This window comes from Cynocephalus volans, chromosome 8 (assembly GCF_027409185.1).
Source record: "Cynocephalus volans isolate mCynVol1 chromosome 8, mCynVol1.pri, whole genome shotgun sequence".
NCBI lineage: Eukaryota > Metazoa > Chordata > Mammalia > Dermoptera > Cynocephalidae > Cynocephalus > Cynocephalus volans.
The window spans coordinates 40159564-40175189 of record NC_084467.1 but is presented as its reverse complement, the minus strand read 5'-3'; positions in this window follow the sequence as shown (position 1 = coordinate 40175189).

Below are 15626 nucleotides of genomic sequence, written 5' to 3'. Positions count from 1 at the left end.
AGGTTAATTCACTATGTTAGTAGAATAAAAAAGAAAATCCATGTGATCATTTCAGTAGATGAAGAAAGAAAAAAAAAGCATTGACAAAAATTGAACACCTACTCATGGTTAAAACAAAAATATAAATATTTCTACTTTGTTGGCAAAGTAGAAATAAAAGAATATATTCCTACTTTGTCAGCAAAGCAGGAATAAAAAATAGTTCATCAGCCTGACAAAGGGCATCTACAGTGGGTCTTTTCTAATAAATAGGCCTGGAGACAATGACAGATCCAGCAGCAATGAGCATACATCTGTGGTGTCTACATTGTGGTTTTGAAATACCATTTATCATTAAAAGAAGTCAGGGCTTCTCAGAGAAATGGCTGATTGTGGGTCTATGACAGGAAATGTACCAAGTGACCCTGGAGCATCTTGTGATACCAGAGAGCAAAACTGCTACCAAAGACTACCATGATCCAGTCAAAAGGACTCAGGGGTCAACTTATGACACTCTCCATGGCTAAAGAGGGGACAATTTGAGCTTCAGTAAGTGTAATAACTCCAATGGCTTGAAAATACCAAATATGTTTAAATCCGTTATTAGTTCATTAAAAATTATTTCATTTTATAAAATGATAAGACACCTCATTATCTTGAAAACTGGCAAATAAAAGGACAGAATAAAAAAATTGTCCTGATTTTCTTGAGAGGGCCAGAATATGTGCTAACATCAATGTATTAGGGTTCTTCAGAAAAAGAGAACCAATAGGAAAAATATATATACACACCGACACACACATATATATACACACATGTATATATATATATGATTTATTATGAGGAATTGGCTCATAAAATTATGGAGGCTGAGAAGTCCCATGACCTACTGTCTGCAATTTAAAGACACTGGGAAGCGGGAGGTGTAGTTCATTGTGAGTCCAAAGGCCTGAGAATCAAGGGGGTTGGTGATATAAGTCTCAGGGCAAGGGCAGAAGAAGACTGATGTTCTAGCTCAGTAAGGCAGGGAGAAAGAACTTAAACTTCCTCTACCTTTTGGTTCTAATTGGACCTTCAATGGGTTGGATGATGCCCATCCACACTGGGAAGAGCAACCTGCTTTACACAGTCTGTTCATTCAATTGCTAATCTGTTCTGGAAACACCCTCATGGAGACACCCAGAAATGCTCAGTCAGATATCTGGGCATCCCATGAGCAAGTTGAGATGACACATAAAATTAGCCATCACAATCAAAAACAGAGAAAACTAGAAATTATGGGCTTTCTGTTGAAAGAACACATTGCTATCTATACACTGGGGGAAAAAATTAACCTAAATCTGAACAAGGCTCTACATTCAACAACCAATTTTCATGAAATACAGAGGATGGAGGAACATATTAACCTGTATCATGAGAAAGCAATCAGTAAAATTCAGACTTGGGTCACCTAAAGATTGAATAACCTAAGATCTGTCATTAATAAATTGCAGATACACAGGTAGGTGGGGGGTGGAGGGGAAATTTTAGACTAAGGAAATTTATGAAACATATAAAACAGGGGAAACTGATCTATATTTTTAGGGATTCACCCTAAATAATAAAAGTATAAAGAAATACAAGGGAGTGATTACTATAAATATTAAAGATAGTGGTTACTTTGAGAGGGGAGGAAGGAGGTTATGATTGTGGTGATGTATATATAGGGCTTTTGAGTTAGCTGGCAAAGTTCTATTTCTTGACCTTGGTGGTAGTTACATGAGTGTTTGCTTTAAAATAATCCATTAAATCACACTTCTGTTCGATGCAGTTTTCTGTATCTGTTTTATTTTATAATAAAAAAATTTAAAGCCATTATTAAGAAAGTTATTTGAATGGGAGAAGAAATCTGCGCACATATAACCATCAAAGGGGTATATCCAAAACACAGTATCCTGAAAATTCATTAGAAAATGATAATCAACTGTGTTGGAGAAACAGATGGCACAGTCATATTGGTAAATTTATGGAGCATTTTATAAATAGAGAATTTATGAAGTTGAGAGTAGGGTGTAGGGAGACCACAGGTGACCACCCCTATATCTGAAAGGACAAGGAGAGGTAACACTCTCTAGAACCCAGAAACAGAAAAAGTTGTTAGAGTTGCCTGCTGGAAACTGTGGCCTTGGGTCAAAAGATGTAGCCAGCCCCTTGTGACCCTGCAGAGAGGGAATGAGGGGACTAAATACCCTGTTCTCCCTTTCCTCCCTCCCTCCCACCAATGCTCTCCAGGTATGAAGTCAGAAGGTCAGGGAACCCATTGCTGTAATACGTTTGGGTCAGCCTCCAGGGACATAGGGTGGAGTGAAGAAGTTGTGAACAGATCTGCAGGGGCAACTGAAAGATGTCCAGCGCATAAGCCCAGTAGACAAATGATCAAAAGATTTAACAGGAACTCTACAGAGAAGGAAACACAAAAGGCCAAAACTCATATGAAAAGGTGTTTAACTTCATTTGTAATCAGGGAAATGCTGATTAAAACTTCGTGAGATAAAGGCAACAAGTGTTGGTGAGGACATGGAGAAATCAGAACCCGTTTACACTGCTGGTGGAAATGCAGAAGGGTCTACCTGCCGTGGAAAACAGTAGGAAGGGCCCTCAAAAAGTCAAAAATAGAATCACCATATGACCAAGCAATCCCACTTCTGGGTATTCATTCAAAATAAGTGAAATCAGGATCTCAAAGAGATATGAACACTCATGTTTATTGCAGCACTATTGATAATAGACAAGTTGTAGAAACAACCTAATGTCCATCGACAGATGAAGGGATAAAGAAAATGTGTTATATACATACAGTGAAATACTCTTTAGCCTTAAAAAAAAAAGAAAGAAAATTCTGCAATATGTGACAACGTGGATGAACCATGAGGACATTATGCTAAGTGAAATAAGCCAGGTAAAAAAGACAAATACTGCATGATTCCACTCATATGAGGCATCTAAAATAGCCAAATTCATAGAAGGAAAGAGTGGAATAGTGGCTTCCAGAGGCTGGGGAAAGGGAGAAGTGGGGAATTACTAATCAATGGGAATATATTTTCAGTTAAGCAAGATGAATAAGCTCCAGAGATCTGCTGTACAACACTGTACCTATAGTCAACAATTGTTCACTTAAAAATTTAAGAGGGTAGATCTCATGTTACATATTCTTATCACAATAAAGTTAAATTAAATTTAAGAAACATCAAATTAGTAAGAATTTAAGTCTGATAGAACCAAATGTTGGCAAGCATATAAAGTAAGAGAACTCTCTTCCACTGCCTAAGTATGTCAACAAGTATGATTTTGAAAAACAATTTGGCATTATATAATACAGTTAACAATACTCTTATGCTATGACTCAGCAATTCCACTCCTGGGTATGGGTCCTAGAGAAATTCATGCCCAAGTGTACCAGGAGGCATGTAAAAGCAAGCAAACTTACAGCAGTATTGTTTGCTCTAGCCTCAAACTGGAAACAACCCAAATGCCCATCAACTACAGAATGGATATATAAAATCTATTATATTCACATGATGAAATGCTATTCAACATTGACAATGTTGCTACTCACAATAATATGGATGAATCTTAACATTGCTGATTGAAAACAGCAAGACATAAAAAGGACTAAAAGTGACATAAAGTTACAAAACAGGGAAAACTAAATTAAATCATTTAGGCATGCATACTTAGGTGATAAAAGTATAAAACAAAGCAAAAGAGTAATTTTATGAAATTCAGGATAGTGGTTACTTATAAGGAATGAGTTGGATGGAAGGATCACAGGGGTGGAGGTGTTGGGGAATGATCCTGGGATGCTGGAAATGTTCTATTTCTTCATAAGAATGTGTCATATAGTACCAAAAAAAGAAAAAAAGATTTGAAAAAGGTGACCACTAGAAGACTGATTCTAAACTCTATGGGTGTGGGAGAGCCTTAGCTACTTGGTGAATTTTACTATAGGATGATTGATTTTGTTCACTGCTGAATTCCTAGTCCCTTCAAAGTTTTTGCTTCTTGTAGTGTTCAATATTTATTGAATGAATAAATAAATGTTTTCGGATATGTCTTATTATAAGAACTATTTGTGCCTCACTGGCCAGAAATGCCGGAGTCCAGCTCCAGCTGATTCTTGGAGCCCGAGAAGGATGTGTGGAGTCGGCGAAAAGAAAAAAACGAAAAAGAAGACGGACCACTGATGTCTCGTGCATCAGTGGACAACCGACAAAAATTGTTCTCCTTTATTTATACCATGTCTACCCTCTGATTACATAAAACAAACATTTTTCATCAAGTTAATATTAAACTATGAACATAAAATAGATCAATACAATATTTAAATCACTCCCTTTTGATTATACTGAATCATAACTTTTTAAGGAACTACATGTCATTATTTATAAATCATAATCTTTAAAAAAATACCTATCATTCTTCAAAATGAGGAAAATAATGAGTCATCTCAACCGATTGTTCCCAGTCAATCACGGATCATAATCTCCCAGAAAAATACATATCAGTCTTCAAAAAGAAACAAACCTAACCAGCAAGCAAAAGTTCTAAACTGAGGTCTGTGGCCAGTGGCCAGAGTTCTCACGGTTGGCAGCACAAGTGGTTTTTAAGTAAAACATTTAACCCTTACAATATATGATTTACATTATCCATCACCTATTTTGATTTTAATTTTTTATCTTAATCAACTAAAGGCAACAATTATTTTAAAAGACACATCTTTTTATAATATGATTTAACTATATGTGTAAAATGATTCTTTGTTTAATTTTTGAACAACTTATAAGCCCAGACCTAACTGATTTTTTCATAAACAAAACTTTAAATTTTTTACTCATATTTAATCTTACCATACCATATATTTGTCCTCTATATATGGCCCTGTATAAGAAAGAGGGGGTCTAGCAGCTCCTACATATAGCATGCCATTTTCTTCTCTAAAAGCCCACCAAACTTTTAATAGTTAACCAACACAATTGTCTCTGACAGTGAAAACCAAACCCATGGGTGGTAAAATAATGACCAGGGTAACTCATACCTCGGGTAAATTTACAGGAAAACTTATTGTTATTTTATTTTGCTCCACTGCCCCATCTGTCCATCTGTACAGGAAGGCTTCTTGGCTTTTTTGTACCTTCTTTCCGGAACAATGGTTAGAACAAATCATGGACCCAGGTGTACTTTTCAACATTTTTACCTGGGTTTCATTAGTCAAATCAAACTTGTTTTTATTAACTAAAGGCTTCTCAGAAAACCAGTTTCAATAACCAGAAAAAATGTAATCTCATTTGTATCGTTATTAAAAAGTGCAACTACTACCTCATACCAGATGCATAAGAGCATAAACATTCCCATAAAACATCCAATCATTCCCAGGGGGTGGTTGACAAGTACATGCAATCCAGAGAATACCGGCATAGCGATTTTCGGAAAAACTTCCACGGGACCCCTTGCCACACATACGGAGATTCTCCACAGCTCTGCTGAGCGGAGAACCGTTCTCCTTACATTCCCATGCCGGAGTCCACAGACGCATGGCTTCCGACACAGAAAGTAGCATGTAGAAGGTTGGGGGAAGCTCTTAGTTTCCCCAGGTCTTCAGGACTCCTCAATTTGCAAACTTGACTGAGAGTTCAGTCTGCTGGTTGATAGGTCTCTGAGGTATCCCAAGGTATCTGTACTGAGATGAATTTTGTTATGCCTCATACCCATATCATCACTTCTGCTAATTCTTGTGTTAGCTAATACTTTTATTGCAAAATAATAACACTTCTTTACAATGGGGATTATTATACCCATTTAGTAGATGAGGACTATGGTGAATATGGTTTGTTTTCTTTTCATACATTCTACTCATCTTCAGTTATGTAGCAGCCAGGCTGATGGATAAGACTTACTCCCACTTTCAACTCCAGAAGTGGGCCTTGATTAGTCAAGAGCAGGGGTTGGCAAACTTTTTTTTTTTTAAAAAGCCAGTTAGTAAATATTTTAGGCTTTGCAGGCCATAAGATCTCTGTCCCAATTACTCAACTCTGCCAACATGGCATGACAGAAGCTATAGATAATCCATACACAAATGAACATGGCCATGTTCCAAAACAACTTTATTTATAAAAACATGTGGCAGGCCAGGTTTGGCCCCTGGCCCATAGTTTGCCGACCCCTGGCCTAGAGCAGTCTTTCTTAACTAGGTTCCTCACCTGAACTGCCCAACATAGAAAATTGTTTGAATGATAGTGCTCTCAATTTTCCCAAGGATGGCAAAGATCTTAGAGCAGTGATTCTCAGTCTGGTTCCCAGTTCTTGCAGCATCAGCATCACCTTCCAACTTGATATAAATGTAAAGGCTCAGGACCCACCCCTGAATCAGAGACACTGGGGGTGGGGCTCAGCAATCTGTGTTTTAACAAGTCCTCCAGGTGACTGATGCACACTCGAGTTTGAGAATCACTGTTCTAGGCTGAGTCTAGGGTCTAGAGTAATCAAGAAAAGTTCTTCCCACCTGCCACAATGTAAATTCAGGAATGTAGCTAAATCAGTAAATGGGATTTCCCTAATCACGGGGACTGGTTTAAGAGTGATCTAACACAGGGGAAATTTTCAAAAAACTTAACCAGCACAGCAAGAGCACCAACCAATCGAAATGGGGGCCAGCCACGGTACCACAGAAGGGTTCTGAAGGCCCCCTCTGACACCCAGCATTAATCCTTTCCTTGCAGAAGCACGCAGTAGTCTGCAGGGTTCTGAGGGAGAAGCCAGAGAGGCCAGGGTAAGTGAGACATTTGAGGAGCAAATAACTATTAGGTACTGAAGTAGCTATTTGCCAACTGTATCAAAGTGTTTCACTATTTTTACAATTGGTTCAGCTGTATCAGTGCATACCAGCTGCAAAGCCATCCTGGTTCAATTGGCACAAGCCTCAACATTTAACTTCAGTGACTGTGGAAACAGTGCCCTGTTCCCCTGAGTGTGGTTGTAATCTGTAAGATACCAACCTAAAGATGAAGGCAACACAGGGAGGAGTACACAGCTGAGAGAATCAGAGCGGAGCTGCATCCCTGAAGGAGCCACTCCCAGAGCTCATCCTATTCTGGATCTTCCATTTATATGACCCAGTTTGAGTTGAATTTTCTAGCTTTGCATCTGAAAGTGTCATATCTGAAAAAACTAAAAGGAGGCCCAGAGAAGTATCATAAGGAAAACATGCTTCCAAAGGCACTAGCAAAATGTTCCCTTGTCTTTCTGAAGTTCTGGTAGTACAGACCCTCCTTTCTTCATCCAGTGTCTGGTGGGGAAACAGCTTAGCACCCTTCGCCCCAGTTGTGTGTTGGGCTGGCTGCAATGCTTGTTTATTAGTGAAATGCATCTGATCAGAGAGGCCCGCCTGACAAGTTCATTACATATCAATTTAATTAGCTGATTTACATTTAATTTACATTTCAATTAATGTCTTTAGCAACAAAATGCTGCCTTAATAGGGTAATTGCCTGTTAGGCAATATGTAAAAGAATAAATAGTCACATTCTGAGGAAGAATTCCTTTTTTCAATTTTTTATTACCATAAATAACTGAAATAATTATTGCTCTTAAGGGCCACGTCCTCGTTTCCTTCTGGGCCTAATTATAAAGACTTAGTACCTCATTAAGCAAAATGGGTTTGGAGTCACAGAAAAACATTACTGCAATCTTGACTCATTAGTTTCAACAAAAGAGGGGAAAACTGTGATAGTAGGCAGTTTGCGGGGCTGGGGGATTTAACTGTTAATACAGGCAAGTCTCGGCCTTTTTGAGCCACCCCATCATGAAAGTGGAAGGTGTTTTTGTCCTGCACACCTGTTGGAATGAAGGTCTGAAGGATACTCAAACAGCCTATGTTAAGTATTTTTAGAGATGAAGAGCTCATTAGCTCTTGAGGCAGACATGATAGAGCTTTGAGTTTTAAAAGTTTTTCCTTATATCGAGATAAAGCCCATCTCCTTCCTTAAAATAATTGTAGAAGGTGATAGGTTCTGGATGTGACCGGTGCCATCTTGGACGTGACCCGTGCCATTTTAGAGACACTCAGCACAAAATGGCCACCAGCCTTTCCCTTATGAGAAACCTTATGGTTTCTGAGTAGAAACTCCTCTTCAATAGCAACAAACCCCTCTCCCACCCCCACACCTGGTGCTGTCTTCCATTTTGAGTGCAGCTGGCAGATTTTCTTTCTTTAATAAAACTTGACTGGTACCCGACATTTCAGCTCACTTTCTTTCATTTTGGTGCTGAAACCCAGGAAGGGTTCTGGCCGATGTTCTTGGATGATCCCCACCTGGGATGATTGGCCCTCGGCCACCCTTCCCGGACCTGCCAAACTGGGTACCTCCAGGACTCTCTCCTTTTGCCGTTTCAGACCAACGCGTCCAACATTAGCTTCAATTCAGGGTGAGTCAGTGAGTCATTCCTACCTCCATGGGTTCCCCCGACTCTCTCTCTCCCCTCTCACCCCCGAAGCCCAGGCATCTGGCCAAAGGAACCTCTCTCATGCCTCCCAGCTATTGGAGGATGCTCCACTAGCCAGTCGGTGGCTCCTTTCTCAAAAAGAAGGCACACACCAAAGAGGACGCTCCTTGGTGTTACCCTTCTTCTACTGGCACTGATCACCCCCTTTCTCACCCTCTAAATGGGATCCTCACAAGCCAAACCTCCACACTCTATGCCCTTGGGGTGTCTCCTGGCCAATTTAGCCCTTGGCCTCCAGGGAGACTTTAAACCTAAAAGTCTCATTTTCTACTGTAAGCCATGCTCTCCACCTCTGGGCTGTCTCCTGGCCAACCTCTTGGTCTCCAGGGAGATATTAAACCCGAATGCCTCACTTTACAATCAGGTTTGGCCTAAGTACAAACTAGACAATGGATTCCAGTGGCCACAAGATGGCACTCTCCATTTAGATACTCTCAGAGATTTAGACAGCTTTTGTAACCAAAATGGCAATGTCAGAGAGATTCCTTATATTCAAGCCTTCTTCTATCTCTGAAGGTGTTCTTCTCTCTGTCAAAACTGTCCTACGTCTCAAATTCTCCTAGCTCATGCCCAACCTCCCCTTCTGGACTCAGATGAATCTTTTCATCCGTCAGACCACTCTACTCCCCGACCACCTCCTTATGCTCCAGATCCTTCACCAGCCCCCTCACCTTTTCCTTTTCTTTCCCCTACCTGGCCTCAAGACACTCATCCTCAGCCACCTAATGCCTCTCCTTCTCCCCCTTCATCAGGTAACAACCCCGCCTCTGCTCCAGCTTCTTTATATTCCCTCCGTGAGGTGGCTAGGATGGAGGGAATTGTCCGGGTCCATACCCCCTTTTCTCTTTCTGATCTCTCCCAAATCAAAAAACGACTGGGATCTTTCCAGTCTGACCTGGACACCTATCTTAAGGAATTCAGATATCTCACCCAGTCTTATGATCTCACCAGGCATGATATTTTTATGATTCTCACTACTACTTTGTTCCCTGAGGACAGGGAGCAGGTCTGGATAATGGCCCAACAACAGGCAGACGAGGTACATGACCAAAATAATACGTGGCCTGTGGGAGCCATTGCTGTTCCTTGCACAGACACAAATTGGGACTACCAGGCCAGCTACAGGGACCAGGATCTCCAGGATAACATGATCACACACCTACTTCACGGCCTCCAAAAGGCTACTCACAAGTTGGTCAATTATGACAAACTTAGAGAAATCACACAAAGATCCACTAAAAATCCCAGCGAATTCCTAACCCACCTCTCTGAGGCTTTACATAAATATACACATATAGATCCAAACTCCCTTGCAGGCATGGCTCTATCACACTCTCATTTCATTACCCAATCAGCCCCTGACATTCAAAAACAAACTAAATAACTTGTGGATGGTCCAAATACAACCCAATGAGACCTCCTCAATGCTGCTTTGAAGGTTTTTAACAATAGAGAGAAGGGGGAGAAGAAAGATCGTTACAAAAGAGATCAGGCCAAATACCAGCACCTGGATAATGCCATCCAAGGCTCACACACTCCTAAGCCAGCTGCCTCTAGGGGCTAGCCACCCAGGAACTGCTTCAAAAGCGGTTAACTGGGCCACTGGACACAGGTCTGTTCTAACCCCAGGCCCCCTCCTGGGTCCTCTCCTCACTGCAAACAGCCAGGTCACTGGGGGGTTGACTGTTTCACTTGCCAGATAGGGAGTGGCCCAGTCCCCAATCCACAGCCTTTGGCTACACAGCTATCCTTACTGGAACTTCTTGGATTCACCCAAGAGGAGGACTGATGATACCCAGGGCCTGAGGCCCCCACAGAGATCACCACATGTGAGCCCAGGGTAACTCTCCTCATAGCAAGTAGGCCAATCTCTTTTGTCATCAATACAGGGGCCACTTACTCTACCCTTCCTGAATATGGACCAACAACCCCATCCTCTATCACAATAGTAGGGGTCACAGGATCAGAATACCACCCATGGATCACTCAACCCCTTTCCTGCACTCTATATCACACCCAATTCACATACAAATTTTTAATAATGCTTCAATGCCCATCCCCCTTACTGGGATGGGACATTCTTTCCAAATTCAAAGCTACCCTTACCCTAAACACTTTAACTCCAGCTACAATACTCCTGTTACAGGCTGTATCCAGACCTGGCCACTGAGGCTTCCACCTTCCCCTTCCCCTCGGATAAGATTAATCCCATAGTATGGGACACTTCTCCCTCTATTGCTATGCACCATTCCCCTATCCTTGTTAAGGTGCAGAACCTCTCTATGTTCCCTAATGTCTCACAATACCCCATCACTAACAAACACCTAATAGGCTTAAAACCCACCGCACACAAACTCCTTTCTTCTCATCTCTTACGGCCTACCCACTTGCGTTTCAATACACCCATTCTTCCAGTTATAAAGCCTAATGGCTTATACTGTTTAGTTCAAGACCTCAGGGCCATTAATGTGGCCATTTTACCCATAACCCCAATCATTTCTAACCCCTATGCTCTTCTATCCACAATCCCAATAACAACCCATTTCTTCTATGCATCGTTCCCAATGACTCACCTGGACAGTACTACCTCAGGGGTTTTGGGATAGCCCCCACTTCTTTGGCCAGGCCTTAGCTCAAGACTTCCTCCAACCTCTAGACCTCCTCCTTTGCAGCCCCTCCTATGAGGATTCACAGGACCACACTGTTGCTCTCCTTAATTTCCTGGTCTCCAGGGATATCAAGTGTCCCCCAGCAAGGCCCAAATTTCTTCTCCTTCAGTCACTTATTTGGGAGTCCACCTTACCCCCAACACCAGAAAAATAATGGTGGATCACAAGAGTTTAATTTCTGAACTCCCTACTCCTACCACAAAGGGTGAAATCTTTTCTTTCTTGGGGCTTGCAGGGTATCTTTGCCTATGGATTCCTAACTTTGGCACGCTAGCAAAACCACTTTATGAGGCAGCCAAGGGGGATTCCTGCCATTCCTTTAGATCCCACAAAGCCTGTTCATTCTCCTTTCCAGTGATTAAAAGCCACTCTCCTCGCAGCCCCAGCTCTATCCCTCCCAAACTTACGTCATCATTTTATCCTATACATCACCAAAACCCAAGGATTGGCTGATGGGGTTTTGGGACAAGAGGAAGGAGATATTTTATCCCCTCTTGCATACCTCTCTAAACAACTAGACACCACAGCCCAGGGGTGGGCCCCCTGTTTACAGGCCTTGGCGGCAGTCACCCTTTTAACACAAGAAAGCTCTAAACTAACTTTTGGACAACAAACAGTCAAGACCTTCTTAGCCATAAGGCCAAGTCAATTCTCTCCCCTTCCCATCTGCAACTTATTCACCTTACTTTCATTGAGAATTCCCAATTTTCCTTCAAACCTTGGCCTCCTCTAAGTCCAGCCACTCTCATCCCAAAACACTCATGACCCTTAGAACATAATTGCATGGAAGCTTTAGACCTCTTTTTCAATTCCTTTCCACACATCTCCCTGCATCCCATTAGGCGGCCCCAACATACATGTTCATAGATGCGAGCACCACCTTCATGCCTTGCCCCTGGGCTGGTTATGCCATAGTAAATCTAACACAAACTATTGAGGCTGCCCCGCTGAAAACCACTTCCCAACAGGCAAAACTCATTGCCCTCACCCATGTTCTCATTCTGACAAGTAACAAATGAGCCAATATATACACTGACCCTAAGTATGCGTACTACATCCTACACTCCTGCACGGTCATGTGGAAGGAGAGAGGATACATAACCGCTCAAGGAGGGCCCATAAAAATGGACATCTTATCAAGTTACTTCTTGAGGCTGCACAACTCCCAAAGGAGGTTGGGGTTATACACTGCAGAGGACCAAACCTCCAACAACCCCATAGCCCAGGGAAACAAACTGGCAGGTCTAACTGCAAAACAGGCTGTTCAGTCACCAGGCCTCCACTCTTCCTCTCCTGCTCAGGTCCTTCTCATGGCTCCTATACCCTTACCCCAATACACACCCCAAGAAATACAACACCTCCAACAGTTGGGAGCACAGAGGAAGGGCAACTGGTATCCTCTCTCTGGTCCTCCCTACCACACAAGCTGAGCAAATCCTTTTAGATTTCCATAATTCACTTCATGTAAGCTATGAGCCCCTACTACACCTTCTTCAGCCCTTATATTACTCTCCCCATGTGGCCAAGTTACTTAAACAAATCACTCAAAATTGTCCTTTGTGTACTCATTGCTTCAATCAAGGTGGCCTCCAAGTTCAGTCCCTTCCAACCCACCAAACCAAAGGATACACTCCTGGCCAGGACTGGCAAATTGACTTTACTCACATGCCTCCCCACAAAAGGACACACTATTTTCTAACCTTAGTAGATACCTTTTCAGGTTGGATTGTGGCCTTTCCATGCACTTCAGAGGATGCAACAGCGGTAACACATGCTCTCACCTCAGAAATCATCCCTCGTTTTAGCTTGCCCACCAGCGTCTAGTCTGATAACGGCCTGGCATTCACTTCCCAGATTACACAACTCACAGCACAGGCCTTACATATCAAATGGGACTTACATATACCATATTGGCCTCAGTCATCAGGCAAAGTAGAAGAAGCCAATCACCTCATAAAAACACACCTCACCAAACTGTCCGTGGAACTTCACCTCCCTTGGACCCAACTTCTCCCTCTAGCACTCACTCGCCTACAGGCTGCCCCCTGCAAGCCCACAGGCCTCAGCCCCTTCGAATTTATGTACAGTAGACCCTTCACTCTTGTACCTCTCCCTTTCAGCTCATCACCTTTAGGCCAGTATCTCCCTACTCTCACTCATTAGGGATCTTCTTAGGGAACAGGCCAACCTTCTATTACCTCATCCTTTCCCCACCACCCCCTCAGACTTTAAACTGAGCCCAGGACAGCAAGTGTATATTAAAACCCGAATCCCAAAGCCCCCCTCACCATGTTGGGAAGGGCCTTATACAGTACTTCTCACCACCCCCATGGCAATAAAAGTACTAGGAAAGGCCCCTTGGAATCACTTATCCTTGGTAAAACTAGCACCTGAGAATTTACCCCAAAATCTGTTAACACCAAGCCAGAGGGGTCCCTCTGCTCAACCCCCAACCCAACATCTCCTTAAACTTCATCCATTTTAGGACCCACAAAACTGAAAATCTCCAGGACCTCCGCTTTTCCCCCAATCCCAGATGGATGATCTTTCCCCTGGTGATTATCCTCTCACTCTTGCAGGCCCGCTTCTCGTCCTTCACACAGGAGCTGCTCCAAGACTGGTCCCGACCCGCCACCTCCAGTGTTGAAGACATCCTTGAGTGGGTAACTGAATTAGCCTGGCAGGGTGCCCTCTGCAATTACACCCTCGATGAGGTTACCCTCTACTCCTTTTTCCTACTATGCACCCTCTCAACCTCTCAGCCCCTGAACACTTGCCTTTTCTCTTCCTCCTGCTTCGTTTCCTAACAAAGACATATGTCACACCCTGTTCACAATGTATAACCAAGGTCTTGGTGGGTGGAAGGATGCTTTCCAACCTCTCGGGTCTGCTACCCAGAATCTTCAGGTGAACCCTACAGGACACATTCACATCCCTGACATACGTTCCCACAACATGCTATGACCAGACAACTGCCACATCATGTTCTTATGTGGTAAAAACTATTGGATAGCTCTTTCCAAAGGGGATTCTGCTGGAGTCCATTGCCCTCCCCAATAAAAACATTTCTGCTTCACCCAAACTATTCACTTGGGCTATAGTGATGAGGGACGACTTCAGGACAAAACACATCAGACCCCTAACCATGATGGGACTTATCCTTCTTCTAGGTTCCTGTCTCTTTTGGTGTTTCTCTAGTTTCTTACAGGAATGTATGCAGGCCTTCACGAGTCAAAAGGTCACTGGATTCTTCATGAGAGGAAGATATCAGCCCTCAGAATCAGCGACCCTTCCCCAAAAGAATACAGCCCCCCAACACAAAACCAATACCTGCCACCTGTTTTACCTGCCAACATAAATCTTTTATTTTTTTCATATCTTTGCCCATCTCCAGCAGGAGTAGCTTCAGAAGAATGAGACCTCTGCCCCTTTTCCCTTCTCCCTATACTTAAAAGGCAGGAATGACAGGTTCTGGACGTGACCAGTGCCATTTTACACACACTCAGCACAAAATGGCCTCCAGCCTTTCCTTTATGAGAAACCTCGTGGTTTCTGAGAAATAGAAACTCCTCCACACCAGCACCAAACCCCTCCCTGATTACTAGTCAGCCTTCCTTACAGCCTACATAAGCTCTCCCACCCCCACACCTGGTGCTGCTCTCCATTTTGAGCACAGCCCCGCAGATTTTCTTCCTTTAATAAAGATTGATCGGTACCTGGTGTTTCAGCTCACTTTCTTTCAGTAGGTGCCTGCTAGAGATGTTTTGCAAGAGATATAATTATTATATCATCATAATTGTGTAATAAGAGACACCGGCAGCTGTGTCACAGAATAGGTAGGAATAGAAAAAAGCTGGGAACTGCAAAGGGGCAAATGGTCTGAGAAGAGGAGAGAATGAGACTTGTATTTTGAGAATTCAGGAGGTAAAGCTGCCGTACACCCAGGGCGAATACTAGGGGAGGGGAATGGACAGAGGTTTGGGTCATGAAGAGTCAGACACCAGGGTCACAGGGCAAATGGGGCTGGCTTGTTACTGGAGAGGTGGCTATGTGTCTCCCAGGAAGTTGCCTTCTTAGAAAATTTGCTGAAAGAGAAAGTTTTAAGAACTGAAAACTTTGGCTTAAGGGTGGGATCTCTTTAGGCTAGGATTATCCTCCCTTAAAGAACCTTGGCACCGGCTACTGCCAATTCCGCAGTCAGCCCGCATCTTTTGTACTCTGCTGGGCTGTCCTCAACAGTGCCACCGCGTGGGAGCAAGACGCAACAGCAGCGGTGGAACACAGGTCCTCGGTTCTGCCTCCATTTGGCTGTGAAAGCTTAATGGACCCTTGTTTCAATTTGATTCTTAGACAATCAGAGGAATGAAGGAAGGACTCCGGAAAGAGCTACTGGACTTCCAGAAAATAACTTACATGGGGGTTGGGGGAAGGAGGGAACTT